The sequence below is a fragment of the Gossypium hirsutum genome, chromosome A07, assembly GCF_007990345.1.
Source record: "Gossypium hirsutum isolate 1008001.06 chromosome A07, Gossypium_hirsutum_v2.1, whole genome shotgun sequence".
Classification (NCBI taxonomy): domain Eukaryota; kingdom Viridiplantae; phylum Streptophyta; class Magnoliopsida; order Malvales; family Malvaceae; genus Gossypium; species Gossypium hirsutum.
Window position 1 is genome coordinate 70,004,396 of NC_053430.1, and position 12,766 is coordinate 70,017,161.

Below are 12,766 nucleotides of genomic sequence, written 5' to 3' on the forward strand. Positions count from 1 at the left end.
TCGGTAAACTCAGTGTGTAACATAACCCAACCATAGCCCAAAATAGATCAAACCTCAGAGTCAGACTTATCTGGGCCTTGGCCCAGTACAGAAATTAGAATGAAACCCATAAGCCCATAGTAGATACAGAACAAATATATCATGAATGCAGAAATCCCAACCCAGAGCCATCCATAACACCCCCGTACCAGCCTTACACCATGTGGGGAGACTACTCGACCCACCCAACCGCTACACACCATAGAAATTGCAGCGAGGCTGCCAGATATTGTGACGAAGTCACGAGATACAGATATTGTGGCTAGGCCACTAGAACAGATATTTATATATATATATATGTGTGTGTGGCGAAGCCACCAGATTGCAGCGAGGCTGCCAGATATTGTGACGAAGTCACCAGAACAGATATATGTGGTGAGGCCACCAGATTGCAGCGAAGCTGCCAGAACGCTTCCCCCATCAATATAAACCTGTAACACCCTGAACCCGAAACCGACACCGGAGTCGAACACGAGGTGTTAACTGGCTTTAACCCCTTACAAAATTTATTTTCCAGACAATGCCCAATCTGTGTACTAGTCGTTTTAAAAATCATATCTTGAGTTTCGTAACTCGAAAATCAGTTTCGTAATTTTTCCCAGAAACTAGACTCATGTGCCCATCTATGTATTTTTTTCTAGAATTTTTGGTTGGGCCAATTAGTACAGTTTATTAGTCAAAGTCTCCCAAGTTGCAGGGGTCGACTACACTGACCTTTTCCCATTACGACTTGGATATCTCCCTGCACGGGGCTTCAATACTGATGCCGTTTGTTTCTATGAAAACTAGACTCAGAGAGGAATCTGTACATATATGGTACGACCCCTAATTATCTCTGGTTAATTTATAATTAATTTCCAAAGTCGGAGCAGGGAATCCAGAAACCGTTCTGGCCCTGTCCCACAAAAATCTGATTATCTCTTAATATACTGCCCATATGATCTTTTCGTTACTTTCTCATGAAAGCAGACTCATCGAGCTTCGATTACATAATTTATTCATCAATTAATTCCACTCCTACTATTTTTAGTGATTTTTCAATCTCATGACACTGCTGCTGCCAGCATCTGTTACGAAAGTAACTAGGTCCATTTCATGCCTACCCTTGATCCAACTCAATCGAACATTCGTGCCATTTTCGCATGGCTTAAAGTTTACATGCCATAATTCAAACACAACGTACTAGCTTATACATGCCAAAATGATCTTCTAAGCACACTAAGAAGAAAGTACCAAAACTTGCTATCCGGTGTGATGACTTCGATGACGGCCCGACCCCGCAAAAATAGATGAGTCCAAGCAACCTATAATGGGTGACAAGGAAACACCGGGTGAGTTTATAACTCAGTAAGTCATAAGCAATGCACTACTATACATCAATAACATTATCACAAGAGGAAACAAAATGGAATGAGACAATTTACTCCATCCATACCGAACCATGCCATAGTTCCTCCAACCTATCGATTCAATTTCATATCAATTCATGCATTCACAATCCATATACTCATCAATAGGACATTGAAGCATTTTCATAAATCAATTTATTTTCGTTACAATCAAACAACAAAACGGCCTTTCACCCATCCTACGATAAATTTTTATGTACGTGACTTCAAGTATAGTTGTCACATAGGTTCAACTTACCGAGCTCAACACCAAGTATAAGCATAGCACATATTAGCCATGTACTCAAGACACTTACCCGATCCGCTGTCCGCGATCGACTCAATGGTGTCGCACACATAGTGTCCATAATGATTCACGAATGTATATTGAGCCCGCACACTCAGTGCTATATAATCAACTCGCACACTTAGTGCTACGTAATCAAATCGCACACTTAGTGCTACATAGTCAGACTCGCACACTTAGTGCCGCATGGTCAATTCGCACACTTAGTGCATCATATTCATTTCGCACACTTAGTACAACATAGTCGAATCGCACACTTAGTGCTGTACAATTTAATCCCGCGCACTTAGCGCCAATCTCATGGTCATAAATGGTTATCCCGCACGTTTAGTGCCGAGATCAACAACTCAGTACATCTTACCTCTTTTCTTTCATTCAACAATTTCATCATCACATACGTAAATGCATATATATATATATGTATATTTATTCATTCCATTCAGCATCAATACATACACATTATGACCATTTGAAATAATACCAACTACATGCTTAATGACTTACCTCGTGTTGGGTAAGACGGTTCCAACTCGGCTACTCGATAACCTTTTCTTTGCCTTTGCTCGATTCACCTCCTTTAACTCCTTGAGCTAAATCAATAATTTAACTAGTTTAACCACCTTGCTAAATATTTACAATCCAATTTCACATGTATATGTATGTTAGTATATTCGGCCAATAACCTCATGCAACTACCAAAGCCGAATCAACTAAATATACTTATGAATATATATATATCATCATCGAAATCACCTAAGCTTAGACATCAATTTTTAATTCCAAGCAAGTTGCCGAATGCAACCTTACTAAATTTTCATGGATTCAATATACCATTACCATGGGATCAACAACCAAAAATTCATAGACAATTTAGGAAAATCACATTACAAATCTCAAATTCAAGCAAAGACCATGGCCGAAATGCATGTATACATGTACAATGTCAACTATAACATCATTTAAGTCCACATATAACTACATTTCTTAAGTTCCACATCTTAATGCCCATTATAGCCACTCCCCTAGTCTAAATCTAGCAATCGGCAACACCACCTTTCCACTATGTTAGCCGAATACTCATTCTCTTCCTAGTCCTAAGTTCGGCACCTCCAACAAAATAGCTTAACAATTTTCAACTTTCATGCTAACATAACAAGCAACTTAACACATCCATATAACTAGCATGCTAATAGCATCAAGGTATCAACTAGCTTTTATTTTAAACTCCTTAGCCGAATCCTAACTCTCCAACAACCCCAAATCCAACCATGGAATAGATAGAATCTAGACTCATCACCCCAAAGGTAGGGTAAGCTTCCAAAAATATCATTGAACATACCTTGGTCTAAAGGACCACCTTGGCCGAATCTTGCTTCCTCTTCTTCCTCTAGTTAGAACAATTGCAAAAGAAAGAAAATATGAACACTCCTTCTTCCCTCCTTATTAAGCATTCAAACTCCCTCATTTTTCATGCCACAACATCAAACACTCCCCCTAGGCACAAGCAATGGCCGAATTCCTTCCAAGTTCTTTTCTCCCCTTCTTTTTCTTGGTTTTTCGGCTAGGAGATGGCAAGTATGACACCCATTTTTTTTTGTTCCCTTTTCTATTATTATCCCCATCATTTGTTCACCAAAGAAACATATTAAATTAGAATGAGTGGAGCATCATCACTCCTTGGCCGGCCACCATGAATTTTATGGGCAAATTGACATGCAAAGCCATGCTTCCTCAACCTATTATTAGTTAATCCTTATAATTCATCTATCATCTTTTCTAACTTCGTCAACTAGGTCCTTTTTGAATGAATTCACAATCCTAATGCTAATATTAAGCATTTAATTTCTCATATATTCACTGTCACACAACAATTTATGCAATTAAAACACGAAAATAAATTTTTGGCTCGATAATGTGGTCTCGAAACCACATTCCGACCAGGGTCTAATTTGGGTTGTCACAACTCTCCCCCACATAAGAAATTTTCGTCCCCGAAAATCTTACCGGTAAATAGGTTTGGGTATCGTTCTTTCATCGAGCTCTCGGTTTCCCAGGTTGCTTCCTCGATCCCGTGTTTAAGCCACAACACCTTAACCAACGGAACCCTCTTATTTCGCAACTCTTTCACTTCACGAGTTAGGATACGAATCGGTTCTTCTTCATAGCTCATATCAGCCTGAATTTCAACCTCCAACGGACTAATTATGTGCGAAGGATCAGATCTATAGCGCCGAAGAATCGAAACATGAAAGACGTCGTGAATCTTTTCAAGTTCAGGAGGCAAAATCAATCTATATGCAACCGGCCCACTCGTTCGGAAATTTCGTACGGCCCAATGAATCTCGGGCTCAACTTGCCTTTACGGCCAAATCTGAGTACCTTTTTCCAAGGCGAAACTTTGAGGAACACTTTATCTCCCACCTGATATTCAATGTCCTTCCGTTTCAGATCCGCATACGATTTTTGACGATCTGTGGCTACCTTCAGACTTTCACGGATTACCTTTACTTTCTGTTCGGCATCTTTAATCAAATCAACTCCGAAAATTTTACTTTCACCGAGCTCGGTCCAAAATAATGGCGTTCGGCATTTACGACCGTACAAAGCCTCGTAAGGTGCCATCTTAATACTTGATTGAAAACTATTGTTATAAGCGAATTCAATCAAAGGTACATACCGTTCCCATGAACCACTAAACTCAAGGATGCAGCATCTCAGCATATCCTCGAGTATCTGAATTATCCGCTCGGATTGACCATCGGTTTGGGGATGAAAAGCGGTGCTAAAATACAGCTTGGTACCCAAAGCTTCTTGCAATTTCTTCCAAAATCGCGAGGTGAATCTCGGATCTCTATCCGACACGATAGAAATAGGTACTCCATGTAATCTCACAATCTGAGTAACATACAATTCGGCTAGTTTATCCAATGAAAAATCCGTATGCACGGGGATAAAGTGAGCCGACTTAGTCAGCCTATCAACAACAACCCAAATCGCATCCTTCTTACTTGAGGACAATGGCAGTCCGGACACAAAGTCCATTGTGACTCGGTCCCATTTCCACTCGGGTATCATGATCGGCTGAAGTAATCCTGAAGGCACTTGATGTTCCGCTTTCACCTGTTGACATATTAAACATCTCGAAACAAAGTCGGAGATGTCTCGCTTCATACCATGCCACCAAAACCGACGTTTCAAGTCGTTGTACATTTTCGTGCTCCCCGGGTGAATTGACATTCGGCTACAATGGGCTTCGTTCAGTATCATCGGAATGAGTTCCGAATTCCTTGGAACGCACAAACGACTTCTAAACCTCAAACAACCATCATCATCAATCTGAAACTCCGATTCCTTGTTCGGAACACACTCAGCTCGTTTTGCAACCAATTCATCATCAACTTTCTGAGCTTCACGAATTTGATGAGTCAATAATGGTTTGGCTTTTAATTCAGCTACTAACACATTGTCAGGTAGAACAGACAAGTGTACATTCATCGCTCGCAAAGCAAACAGTGATTTTCGGCTTAAGGCGTCCGCAACCACATTAGCCTTTCCCGGGTGGTAATCAATGACAAGCTCGTAATCTTTCAACAACTCAAGCCAACGTCTTTGTCGCAGATTCAAGTCTCGTTGAGTCATCAAATATTTGAGACTTTTGTGATCCGAAAACACATGGCACTTCTCACCAAACAAATAATGTCGCCATATTTTCAATGCAAACACAATGGCGGCTAGTTCAAGATCATGGGTCGGATAATTTCTCTCGTGTGGCTTCAATTGTCTTGACGCATAGGCCACAACTCGACCTTCTTGCATCAATACGCAACCCAACCCAAGTAGGGATGCGTCACTATAAATGACAAACTCTTTACCCGATTCGGGTTGCACCAAAATTGGAGCTTCAGTCAGATGAGTTTTCAGTTGATCGAAGCTTTTCTGACATTTCTCCGTCCATTCAAACTTAACATCCTTCTGAAGTAGCTTTGTCATTGGTGTGGCTATCATCGAGAAACCTTTGACAAATCGTCGGTAATAACCGGCGAGCCCTAGAAAGCTCCGGACTTCGGTAACATTTCTCGGAGGCTTCCAGTTAAGTATGGCTGAAATTTTGCTCGGGTCAACTCGAATACCCAATGCGGATACCACATGACCCAAGAAGCTAACCTCTCTTAACCAGAACTCACACTTACTGAACTTAGCATATAACTGCTTATCCCGCAAAATTTGCAACACTTGCCTCAGATGCTCAGCATGTTCGGTCTCATCTCTTGAATAGACCAAGATGTCATCAATAAACACAACTACGAACCGATCCAAATACGGCCTGAAGATCCGATTCATCAAATCCATAAACACCGCAGGGGCATTAGTGAGCCCGAACAACATCACTAAGAACTCGTAGTGACCGTACCTCGTTCTGAAAGCAGTTTTGGGTACGTCCGAATCTCGAATCCGCAACTGATAATAACCCGATCTCAAATCTATCTTTGAAAACACCGATGCTCCCTTTAATTGATCGAACAGATCATCAATACGCGGTAACGGATACTTATTCTTTATCGTCACTTTATTCAGTTGACGATAATCAATGCACAACCTCATGGTTCCGTCCTTCTTTTTCACGAACAATACTGGGGCACCCCAAGGTGAGAAACTCGGTCGAGCGAAACCTCTATCCGTCAATTCTTGCAACTGAGCTTTCAACTCTTTTAACTCGGTTAGTGCCATACGATACGGAGCGATCGAAATAGGCGTAGTTCCAGGTACAAGCTCAATACCAAACTCTACCTCCCGAACAGGTGGCAAACCCGGTAACTCTTCAGGAAAAACATCCGGGTATTCACAGACCACTGGCACTGATTCGGGTTTCTTTTCTAACTCCTTGTCATCAAGTACATACGCGAGGTATGCTTCGCACCCTTTCCTTACATATTTCTGGGCCAACATTACTGATATTACAGCTGGCAACCCCCTTAAGTCCGCAGACTCAACTCGGATTATTTCGTTATTTGCGCACTTCAAATCGATAGTCTTGCTTTTGCAATTCACAACCGCATCATGCGCGGTTAACCAATCCAAACCAAGAATAACATCAAACTCGTCGAACGGCAAAAGCATCAAATCGGCCGGAAAATAGGATTCTCGGATTATTAGAGGGCATCTCTTACACACTTTATCAACAAGTACGCATTGGCCCAAAGGGTTTGATACTCGAATTACGAGCTCAGTAGACTCAACAGGTAGAGTCTTACTGGTTGCTAAGGTTTCGCATACATATGAATGAGTAGAACCAGGGTCAATCAATGCAATCACATTAGTATCAAAGAGAGTGAAGGTACCAGTGATGACGTCGGGGGAGGATGCCTCCTCTTGTGCGCGAATGGCATATGCTCTAGCAGGAGCACGGTTCTCGGCGCGATCGGCCGTATCAGAAGCCCCCCTCTGACTACCACCCCTGCCTCCAAAAATTCTCGGTGGTCTACCTCTAGATGTCACTCCACTAGGTCTTGCACCTTGAATCTTATTCTTCTCATCCAGCTCCGTGCAATCTCTAATGAGGTGGTCCTTCGAACCGCATCCGTAACAGACCCTGCTAGTAGACTTGCCCCAACATTCACCTAGGTGTCGTCTTCCACATTGGGGACATTCAGGTTTCTCGTGACGATTATTGCCCACACTAGCTACCGAAGTAGCTCGGGAGCCCATCGATGGTCTTGCCCTGATGGAAATTCCTGCAGTCGCCCTCGACTTATTAATGTCCTCCCTGAACTTCTTTACAGCTGAGAACGGAGCTTTACCCGTCGATCTTTTACGATAATCTCTAGCTTCAAATTCAACCTTCCTCTTCTCCTTTCCAAGTTCTTCCGCCTTGCAGGCTCGTTCGACTAGTGTTACGAATTCTTTTATTTCCAAAATACCCATTAGTAGCTTTAAATCTTCATTCAATCCTTCCTCGAATCTTTTGCACATAGCAACCTCATCAGCTACACACTCCCGGGCATACCTACTAAGTCTTACGAATTCATGTTCGTATTCAGATACAGTCATACGGCCTTGCTTGAGTTCCAAGAACTCCTTACGCTTCTGGTCAATGAACCGTTGGCTAATAAATTTCTTCCGGAATTCCGTTTGAAAGAAGTCCCAAGTTACTCGCTCGTTCGGGACTATGGAAATCAAGGTCCTCCACCAATAGTAGGCTGAGTCTCGCAACAAAGATACAGCACATTTTAGACATTCATCGGGTGTGCATGACAATTCATCGAACACCCGAATGGTGTTATCAAGCCAGAACTCGGCCCTTTCGGCATCATCAGTTACTATGGCCTTGAACTCCTCGGCCCCACGCTTCCTAATCAAGTCTACAGGTGGCTTACTCAGCCTCACAGGATCAGCGACTGATGGCCTTACAGGCTCTTGGGGTGGATTATTCAAATTTGGGAATTGTTGGACAGCCGGGTTGGTTCGGGCATATTGCGCGACCCACTCATTCATCATGGTAAAGAAGGCTTGTTTAGCCCCCTCACCTTGATTATTCGCAGATGACTGAGGTTCAACAGGCGGTGTCCCTTGCGCAGGAGCAGCCGCTACGCTCTCAACGTCATCCGCTAGAGTTCTTTCTTCACCGGGATCCATTTACTAATCAAAACAAAACATTTCAACCGTCAGAAGTCATCACCCTTTTGAACATTAACATTATGGCATGTATAGCTAGACTCATACGTGCTATGGTAGTCCTAGAACCGACTAAACCATGGCTCTGATACCAATAAAATGTAACACCCCGAACCTGAAACCGACACCGGAGTCGAACACGAGGTGTTAAGTGGCTTTAACCCCTTACAAAATTTATTTTCCAGACACTGCCCAATCTGTGTACTAGTCGTTTTAAAAATCATATCTTGAGTTTCGTAACTCGAAAATCAGTTTCGTAATTTTTCCCAGAAACTAGACTCATGTGCCCATCTATGTATTTTTTTCTAGAATTTTTGGTTGGGCCAATTAGTACAGTTTATTAGTCAAAGTCTCCCAAGTTGCAGGGGTCGACTACACTGACCTTTTCCCATTACGACTTGGAGATCTCCCTGCACGGGGCTTCAATACTGATGCCGTTTGTTTCTATGAAAACTAGACTCAGAGAGGAATCTGTACATATATGGTACGACCCCTAATTATCTCTGGTTAATTTATAATGAATTTCCAAATTCGGAGCAGGGAATCCAGAAACCGTTCTGGCCCTGTCCCACAAAAATCTGATTATCTCTTAATATGCTGCCCATATGATCTTTTCGTTACTTCCTCATGAAAGCAGACTCATCGAGCTTCGATTACATAATTTATTCATCAATTAATTCCACTCCTACTATTTTTAGTGATTTTTCAATCTCATGACACTGCTGCTGCCAGCATCTGTTACGAAAGTAACTAGGTCCATTTCATGCCTACCCTTGATCCAACTCAATCGAACATTCGTGCCATTTTCGCATGGCTTAAAGTTTACATGCCATAATTCAAACACAACGTACTAGCTTATACATTCCAAAATGATCTTCTAAGCACACTAAGAAGAAAGTACCAAAACTTGCTATCCGGTGTGATGACTTCGATGACGGCCCGACCCCGCAAAAATAGATGAGTCCAAGCAACCTATAATGGGTGACAAGGAAACACCGGGTGAGTTTATAACTCAGTAAGTCATAAGCAATACACTACTATACGTCAATAACATTATCACAAGAGGAAACAAAATGGAATGAGACAATTTACTCCATCCATACCGAACCATGCCATAGTTCCTCCAACCTATCGATTCAATTTCATATCAATTCATGCATTCACAATCCATATACTCATCAATAGGACATTGAAGCATTTTCATAAATCAATTTATTTTCGTTACAATCAAACAACAAAACGGCCTTTCACCCATCCTACGATAAATTTTTATGTACATGACTTCAAGTATAGTTGTCACATAGGTTCAACTTACCGAGCTCAACACCAAGTATAAGCATAGCACATATTAGCCATGTACTCAAGACACTTACCCGATCCGCTGTCCGCGATCGACTCAATGGTGTCGCACACATAGTGTCCATAATGATTCACGAATGTATATTGAGCCCGCACACTCAGTGCTATATAATCAACTCGCACACTTAGTGCTACGTAATCAAATCGCACACTTAGTGCTACATAGTCAGACTCGCACACTTAGTGCCGCATGGTCAATTCGCACACTTAGTGCATCATATTCATTTCGCACACTTAGTACAACATAGTCGAATCGCACACTTAGTGCTGTACAATTTAATCCCGCGCACTTAGCGCCAATCTCATGGTCATAAATGGTTATCCCGCACGTTTAGTGCCGAGATCAACAACTCAGTACATCTTACCTCTTTTCTTTCATTCAACAATTTCATCATCACATACGTAAATGCATATATATATATGTATATTTATTCATTCCATTCAGCATCAATACATACACATTATGACCATTTGAAATAATACCAACTACATGCTTAATGACTTACCTCGTGTTGGGTAAGACGGTTCCAACTCGGCTACTCGATAACCTTTTCTTTGCCTTTGCTCGATTCACCTCCTTTAACTCCTTGAGCTAAATCAATAATTTAACTAGTTTAACCACCTTGCTAAATATTTACAATCCAATTTCACATGTATATGTATGTTAGTATATTCGGCCAATAACCTCATGCAACTACCAAAGCTGAATCAACTAAATATACTTATGAATATATATATATCATCATCGAAATCACCTAAGCTTAGACATCAATTTTTAATTCCAAGCAAGTTGCCGAATGCAACCTTACTAAATTTTCATGGATTCAATATACCATTACCATGGGATCAACAACCAAAAATTCATAGACAATTTAGGAAAATCACATTACAAATCTCAAATTCAAGCAAAGACCATGGCCGAAATGCATGTATACATGTACAATGTCAACTATAACATCATTTAAGTCCACATATAACTACATTTCTTAAGTTCCACATCTTAATGCCCATTATAGCCACTCCCCTAGTCTAAATCTAGCAATCGGCAACACCACCTTTCCACTATGTTAGCCGAATACTCATTCTCTTCCTAGTCCTAAGTTCGGCACCTCCAACAAAATAGCTTAACAATTTTCAACTTTCATGCTAACATAACAAGCAACTTAACACATCCATATAACTAGCATGCTAATAGCATCAAGGTATCAACTAGCTTTTATTTTTAAACTCCTTAGCCGAATCCTAACTCTCCAACAACCCCAAATCCAACCATGGAATAGATAGAATCTAGACCCATCACCCCAAAGGTAGGGTAAGCTTCCAAAAATATCATTGAACATACCTTGGTCTAAAGGACCACCTTGGCCGAATCTTGCTTCCTCTTCTTCCTCTAGTTAGAACAATTGCAAAAGAAAGAAAATATGAACACTCCTTCTTCCCTCCTTATTAAGCATTCAAACTCCCTCATTTTTCATGCCACAACATCAAACACTCCCCCTAGGCACAAGCAATGGCCGAATTCCTTCCAAGTTCTTTTCTCCCCTTCTTTTTCTTGGTTTTTCGGCTAGGAGATGGCAAGTATGACACCCATTTTTTTTGTTCCCTTTTCTATTATTATCCCCATCATTTGTTCACCAAAGAAACATATTAAATTAGAATGAGTGGAGCATCATCACTCCTTGGCCGACCACCATGAATTTTATGGGCAAATTGACATGCAAAGCCATGCTTCCTCAACCTATTATTAGTTAATCCTTATAATTCATCTATCATCTTTTCTAACTTCGTCAACTAAGTCCTTTTTGAATGAATTCACAATCCTAATGCTAATATTAAGCATTTAATTTCTCATATATTCACTGTCACACAACAATTTATGCAATTAAAACACGAAAATAAATTTTTGGCTCGATAATGTGGTCTCGAAACCACATTCCGACCAGGGTCTAATTTGGGTTGTCACAAAACCCATGTCCCATGCAACAGAAATAATATGTCATGGCATACGTATACAGAAATAGAACATCATGCTTTTCATAAAAAAATAACCCTAGGGTAAAATCATAATTTTGCATGAATAAGGGTATTTCAGTAATTATTACCTATTGCTAAGGTTTCATGCTCATTCTAACGTTTACCAAGTAATCAGAAGTACTTACCTCGTCTTTTTACCAAAGTGGGCTCGTTGGCCCATTGGCCCATTTTCGGTTTATTAAGCCCAAAAATACCGTTGTGCATGAAAATGCACACTCTGCACTCTAATCATCCAAATGCACCATATTCATTAACAACTGTCTCACGAGCGCTCGCACGCTCGCGAGTTCACAAAATACCAACGTTTCGGTATTTCGACTTTTACCGATTCAGTCTAAGGGAGGGTGTCGTTTACACACCTGGTTGATGACAATTGATGACGATATCTCCCATGCGATAATCCTACAATCGATCACTAACACATTAGACTTACAAATTAACGATAACTAACATAAATCCACGTCAACTAAACCAATCATCATACAAGTTAGTCATTTACGCACGATGGGCAAAATAGTCATTTTACCCTCCAGGGGTAAATCGGTAGTCCTACCCTACAGGGGTATTTTGGTAATTCTACAACTTATCCCCTTGGGCGTACGGACCCATTGGGACCACATGGCCTATTTCACCCCATCGCAGCCCGAAATAGCCGTCCTACTGCTAGAGTAATGAGAAATACACACCTGTTAGGAGACTGCAGCTAATCCGCGCTCCAAACACTCTTAGCTGACGCCCAACCCAAACGAGCATGTCACAAAGCGAAAGGGATCAACCAAGAAGGGTATATAAAATCGAGCCATAAAATTTTGATCAATTTAAAAATTTTTTGTTTCACAAACATTTTGTCCCTTAAACGGGCTCACGAGACCTAAAACATACATTAGAGATGATTCGGGACTAAACCGAGAGCTTAAGAAAAACTTGAAAAATTCATGTTTTAAGGCTCCACACGCCCGTTTGAATA